We start from the raw sequence: 6383 nt of genomic DNA, 5'->3' as shown, positions 1-6383 counted from the left end.
AAAGGCTCATGGCAAAAAATGTTTAGATTTGGCCTTTTTGTTCAAGCTACATAGGCATGGGATGGGGATGAAAAAGCAAATTAGGAGATTTTAAGAACTAAGCCCAGTAAATAGCTTTATACCTGAAACTGAAAGTAAATAGATTGCCAACCTAGCATGTGTTCGGAGGAGTTTTTAAAAAAAAAATTTTTTTTTGGTCCGGTCTTGGGGCCTGAACTCTGGGCGCTCTACCACTGAGCCACCTTCCCAGCCCCGGAATTTTTCATCTTGAATAGAAAATTTCATTATCAGGTAGGAATATACAGGCATGTTTGCCACCACCACAGAGAAAAACCACCACCACCACCATCAACAAAATCGGAATTAATAAGATGAAGTTGGGATGCCAAAGAGGTCTGTGTTTGCACCAGAAACATCAGAAAGAAGTGGCACAAAGAAAATTCCAGAAGTTTGCTGAAGGTCACTCAAGCATCCAGCTGAGAGCACTGATCCACATGTAAGAAAAAATTTCAAAAGGCAGGAGAAAGTATCAACCAAAATTGCCAGAGGGAAAATCCTTGTAGTGCCCACAGGGATGGAATTTTCCAGGTCGTAGGGCCTGAACTCTGGGCCTGGGCACTGCCCCTCAGCTCTTCAGCTCAAGGCTAGCGCTCTACCACTTGAGCCTAAGCCCCACTTCCGGCTTCTTTCTGCTTATGTGGTGCTGAGGAATCGAACCCAGGGCTTCATGCATGCAAGGCAAGCACTCTACCACTGAGCCACCTTCCCAGCCCCAGAATTTTTCATCTTGAATGGAAAATTTCATTATCAGGAATATACAGGTGTGTTTGCCACCACCACAGAGAAAAATTGTTCCCAGACTAAATGCTACTCTGGTTCCATATAACAAAGCTTAGGAGCAAATCTTAAAAGATTAAGTGGCTGTATGTAACTTAATTATGTCTTGCAAGGAAGGCTCATGAATACTTAGAAGAATGCAAAAATACTACCACCTAACAAGGTAAAATTTAAATTTAAAGATGATTATGTGATGTATGGTGTATATGTGTACACCGTTAAATAGACTGTGATAGACAATTTGCTCCAGGAAAGTTAGAATGAACTTGTGACTTTAAATGAGCATCATTATTCCACAACACTGTGAAATTAGGGAAATTATGTAATCAATCACAATTAAAAAAAAAAAAAACCTCAGGGAAGGGAGGGAGGGAAGGGATGGTAGAGGGAAAACAATGGAGGGGGTAACAATGCTCAATAGGAAGTGTACTCATTACCTTACTCATGTAACTGTAACCCTTTGTATAGTATCTTTACAATAAAATTTTTTTTAAAAAAAGATGATTATGTGAGAAGAGCAGGAGAAAGAAATCCATAATGAAGGGAAAAATCCATAGGAACTGATGGCCCAGAGCCTTCTGATAGAATCTGCTGGGTGCCAGCTAGGATTACACTTGTAATCCTAGCTACTCGTGAGGCTGAGATCTGAGGATCTGGCTCAAAGCCAGCTTGGCAGGAAAGACCATGAGCCTCTCATCTCCAATAAATGACCAGAAATCCAGAAGTGGCACTGTGGCTCAAGTGGTAGAGCACTTACCTTGAGCTGAAGAGCTGAGGGACAGTGCCTAGGCCCAGAGTTCAAGCTCCACAACTGTCAAAAAAAAAAGTACAGAAGGCAGAACCTTCACACCATTATCAGAACAATAATCCTTATCTTGAGGAGGACAGAAGGATGATTAAGAGAAGGAAATCTATAAAAACCCAAATTGAACTTAAAGACATGAAACTTAACCATGTCTGAGATACATTCAATGTTAGAAATGGCAGGTTGTATTGCGGAGAGAATATTAGTGGATCTGATGACAGAGTGGTAAAAGCTATTCAGAATGAACCACAAAAAGGGGAAACACTCCAAAACCTAATGTTAGGGAGAGAATGAGTTGTGGACGACTTCTTGCCCCCAGTATCCATGTAAGAGTCCCCGAAGAAGAGACAATTCTAATAGACTAATATCTACAATTTCTAAACCTAGAAAAAGTCAACACCGATACCCAAGGAACCCAGTGAACTCTGTGTAAGAAACAGAGGAAAACCATATCAAATACTTTTTTTTTTTTTTTTTTTTGGTTGGTCTTAGGGCTTGACCTCTGGGCCTGGGTGCTGTCCCTCAGCTCTTCAGCTCAAGGCGAGCACTCTACCACTTGAGCCACAGCACCACTTCCAATTTTCTGGTGGTTCATTGAAGATAAGAGTCTCGTGGACTTTCCAGGCTGGATTTTGAACCATGATCCTCAGATCTCAGCCTCGAGTAGCTAGGATTACAGGTGTGAGCCACTGGCACCCGGCATACCAAGTACTTAATAATTTATCATTCATAGATAGAGATGAAGAGAAACCCTGAACTGGAGAAAATGACAGATTTCTTGTTGAAATCAACAGAAGCCAGAAGTAATCAGCTCTTTTTAAAGACTTAACCTAGTGAAGGAGTCAACATGAAGCAGTTACAGAAGATGCACCATCAACCCTCTGTGTCTGTTTTACAATACAATGGGACCACTCTTCAGGAGGAGAAATGAAATAGAATAAATGAAGATACAAGGAAATTACATTTTCACAGATATTGAAAGAGCCAGAATCAAGTTGAAACCAGGAAGTAAACTGGAAAAGCAAATAAGCTCTTCTTTCTTGCCTTCGTTTCAATGTTAAGTTACAAATGAGGAGATCTAGGAGGAACTTTTCTTTTTTTTCCTTTGAAATGATTAAAAAAAAAAAAAAAGCCTGGGAACTCTTTCATGACTGGGTAGAGACAAAAAGAGTCAAAGGCATCTCTGACAAAACCACCAGAAAACCAGAAGTGGCGCTGTGGCTCAAGTGGTAGAGCACTTGCCTTGAGCTGAAGAGCTGAGGGACAGCGCCCAGGCCCAGAGTTCAAGCCCCAGGAATGAAAAAAAAAAAAAGTTCATCATCAAATATAGAATTATACTATATGAAAGACTAAGAGAAAGAAACCTTTGCAGCAGAATCAGAACAATTCCAACTAGAAGTCTGGATTTTCATAAAAGAAGCATGAATAATGGTCAACTTTTAAAATACCATTTTTTTGCATTAATCTCTTTAAAAGATATTTTTGTTCATTTTTGTTTTGTTTTTGCCAGATCTGGGATTTGAACTCTGGGCCTAGGTACTATGCCTGAGCTGCTTTTGCTCAAGGCTAGCACTCTACCACTTGAGCGACAGTGCCACTTCTGGCTTTTTTTTAGTAGTTTGTTGGAGAGGAAGAGTTTCACAGACTTTTTTTGCCTGTGCTGGCTTTGAACTGCAGTCCTCAGATCTCAGCCTCCTGAGTAGCTAGGATGACAAATACTGTACAAAATATTGTACAAAAATGATTGCAGGGGCTGGGAAGGTGGCTCAGTAGTAGAGCCGTTTGGCTTGCATGCATGAGGCCCTGGGCTCGATTACTCAGCACCACATAAAAAAAAGCCAGAAGTGGCGCTGTGGTTCAAGTAGTAGAGCACTAGCCTTGAGTTGAAGAGCTGAGGGACAGCATACAGGCCCAGAGTTCAAGCCCAATGCCTGGCCAAAAAATAATAATCACACTGTTAAAATTTCATACATGTATATAATGTACTTTGATCATATTTACCCTACCTCACTTGTCTCTTCCTCCATCTCTTCATACCTCCTTGTACTTTCATGTTCAAAAGCAAATTTCTAGAACATAATACAATATGGCATGGAGTTTATAGCATGGAAAAATGCACAACAAGAGAATCACAGGGCTGGGAATGTGGCTCAGTGGTAGAGTGCTTGCCTAGCATACATGAAGCCCTGGGTTCAATTCCTCAATACCTACATACACAGAAAAAGCCAGAAGTGGTGCTGTGGCTCAAGTGGTAGAGTGCTAGCCTTGAGCAAAAAGAAATTCAGCGACAGTATAGTATGTCCAGGCCCTGAGTTTAAGCCCCAGGACTGGCAAAAATAATAAATAACAGTTGCCTGGAGGGAAAAGAAAGATAAACATGATTATGAAGTTCTCACTATATGTGAAGTGGTATGTGAACACTTGAAAGTAGACTGACAAATCCATGGGTGCTGTAAATTTGACAGAATCTTACACGTTGAGGAATTCTTGAGAAGAGATGAAATTTTTTGAACAGATTCTTAGAAGGTAAAAGAAAAAAGGAGGTCTGGGAAGGTGGCTCAGTGGTAGAGTGCTTGCCTTGCATGCACAAGGCCCTGAATTGGATTCCTCAGTACCACATAAGCAGAAAAAGTCAGAAGTGGCACTGTGGCTCAAGTGGTAGAACATGCTCCTTGACCTGAATTGCTGAGGGACAGCGCCCAGGCCCAGAGTTCAAGCCCCAGGACTGGCAAAAAAAAAAAAAAAAGAAAACTTCATGTATCCTCTGGTGATTGGGAAAGCTGACATCAATACCATATCTGTACCAGTATAACCAAGAAAAAACACACATGCTCACATTTGATGCCTTTCATGTGATTGTCAGCCATAGTATTTTTACCCTCTCTGTCATGCTAATAATTTTCAAAAAATAAATTAAAAGCAGACAATCTACTTAGGTATGATCATGAAACAAAATGTTCTCAAATGTTGTTTAGGAACAGAATGCCCACAGACTTCAGAAAGCCAAGTTTGCTTCTATAGGATTAATGCCTTCTAAGATTCATGTGCAAGCCAGACGCTGGTGGCTCACGCCTGTAATCCTAGCTACTCAGGAGGCTGAGATGTGAGGATCGCGGTTCAAAGCCAGCCCGGGCAGGAGAGACCGTGAGACTCCTATCTCCAATAAACCACCAGAAAACCGGAAGTGGCGCTGTAGCTCAAGTGGTAGAGTGCTCGCTTTGAGCTGAAGAGCGGAGGGACAGCACCCAGGCCCAGAGTTCAAGCCCCACGACCGACCAAAAAAAAAAAAAAAAAAGATTCATGTGCATATCAAATGCATATGAATTCATTAGGCAGTCAAGAAATCCAGAAATTGTGCTGTTTTTGCTTCATAAATACACTTCACTGTGGAAAATGTTAAACACAAGTAAATGGTAAAGCAAATCTCCAGTGTGTTTGTGGTGACCAGCTTTAATAATTGTTAACATGTGACTGATCTCTTTTCGACTCCGATTCCCTCTCCCATGCCTTCCCAAGCTGCTGGCCACTGGGCCATTGTAATGCACATTCCACCCATGTTTCCTCTGTGAAAAATTTCAGTATCTCTAGAAAGGCTGGCCTCTCTTTACATGCTATTGTAACACCTGAAAGTTAACTACCATTGCTCACTGCCATTAAAGATCCTGCTATGAGCTGGGTACCGGTGGCTCAAACCTGTCATCCTAGCTACTCGGGAGGCTGAGATCTGAGGATCGCCGTTCAAAGCCAGCTGGGGCAGGGAAGTCTGTGAGACTCTTACATCCAATAAACCACTAGAAAACCAGAAGTAGTGCTGCAGCTCAAGTGACAGAGCACTAACTGAGCAAAATGAAGGCTCAGTGCCCAGGCCCTGAGTTCAAGCCCCTAGACTGTCAAAAATAAAAATGAAGTTATTTCCAGGCTCCTCTTATTACAAATGATGCTTCAGTGATACATGGTTTTGTAGAACTGAGGCTTGAATGCAGGGCTTTTTCACTGAAGGCTGGTGCTTTACCACTTGAGCCACCGCTCCACTATTGCTTTTTTTTGATGGTTAATTGGAGAGAAGAGTCTTCACGGACTTTTCTGCCTCGGCTGGCTTTGAACTGGAATCCTTGGATCTCAGCCTCTTGTGTAGCTAGGATGACAGGTGTGAGCCACTGGTACCCGGCCTAACATCAGCCCTACTAGGGAGACAGGTGTGGGTTTGCCAGAGGTTGGAAGATGGCAGAGCAAAACCAAAACATTTACAGTCACCGTGAAATCAGAAGCCTTGAAGTTAAAACAGGATGCTCACCTTAAAGGGTTGAACCACCAGGAGCAAGCAGGGGCATAATGTTCCTTTCCTCCCGTCTGCGGCAAAGAAGGGTTTTAGAAATGGCATTGGAGCCCGGGTGCAGGTAGCTTACTCCTGTCATCCTAGCTATCCAGGAGGCTTGAGATCTGAGGATCATGGTTCAAAGCCAGCCCGGGCAGGAAAGTCCATGAGACTCTTATCTCCAATGAACTACTCAGAAAACGAAGTGGTGCTGTGTCTCAAGTGGTAGAGCGCTTGCCTTGAACTGAAGAGCTGAGGGACAGCACCCAGGCCCAGAGTTCAAGCCCCGACTGACAAAAAGAAAAATGGCATTAGGCTTTTTGCTATCCACGCTACTGGAAACTCCCCACCCCCTCCTCAGATTACTTGAGGTTTGTGTTTCATTGGTAACCACAGTGAGGTGTACCGCTACCTTTGACTAGTCTG

Source organism: Dipodomys merriami, unplaced genomic scaffold, assembly GCF_024711535.1.
Source record: "Dipodomys merriami isolate MVZ:Mamm:240054 unplaced genomic scaffold, mDipMer1.0.p SCAF_68, whole genome shotgun sequence".
In the NCBI taxonomy this organism is placed as follows: Eukaryota; Metazoa; Chordata; class Mammalia; order Rodentia; family Heteromyidae; genus Dipodomys; species Dipodomys merriami.
Note: the sequence above shows the minus strand (reverse complement) of the source record.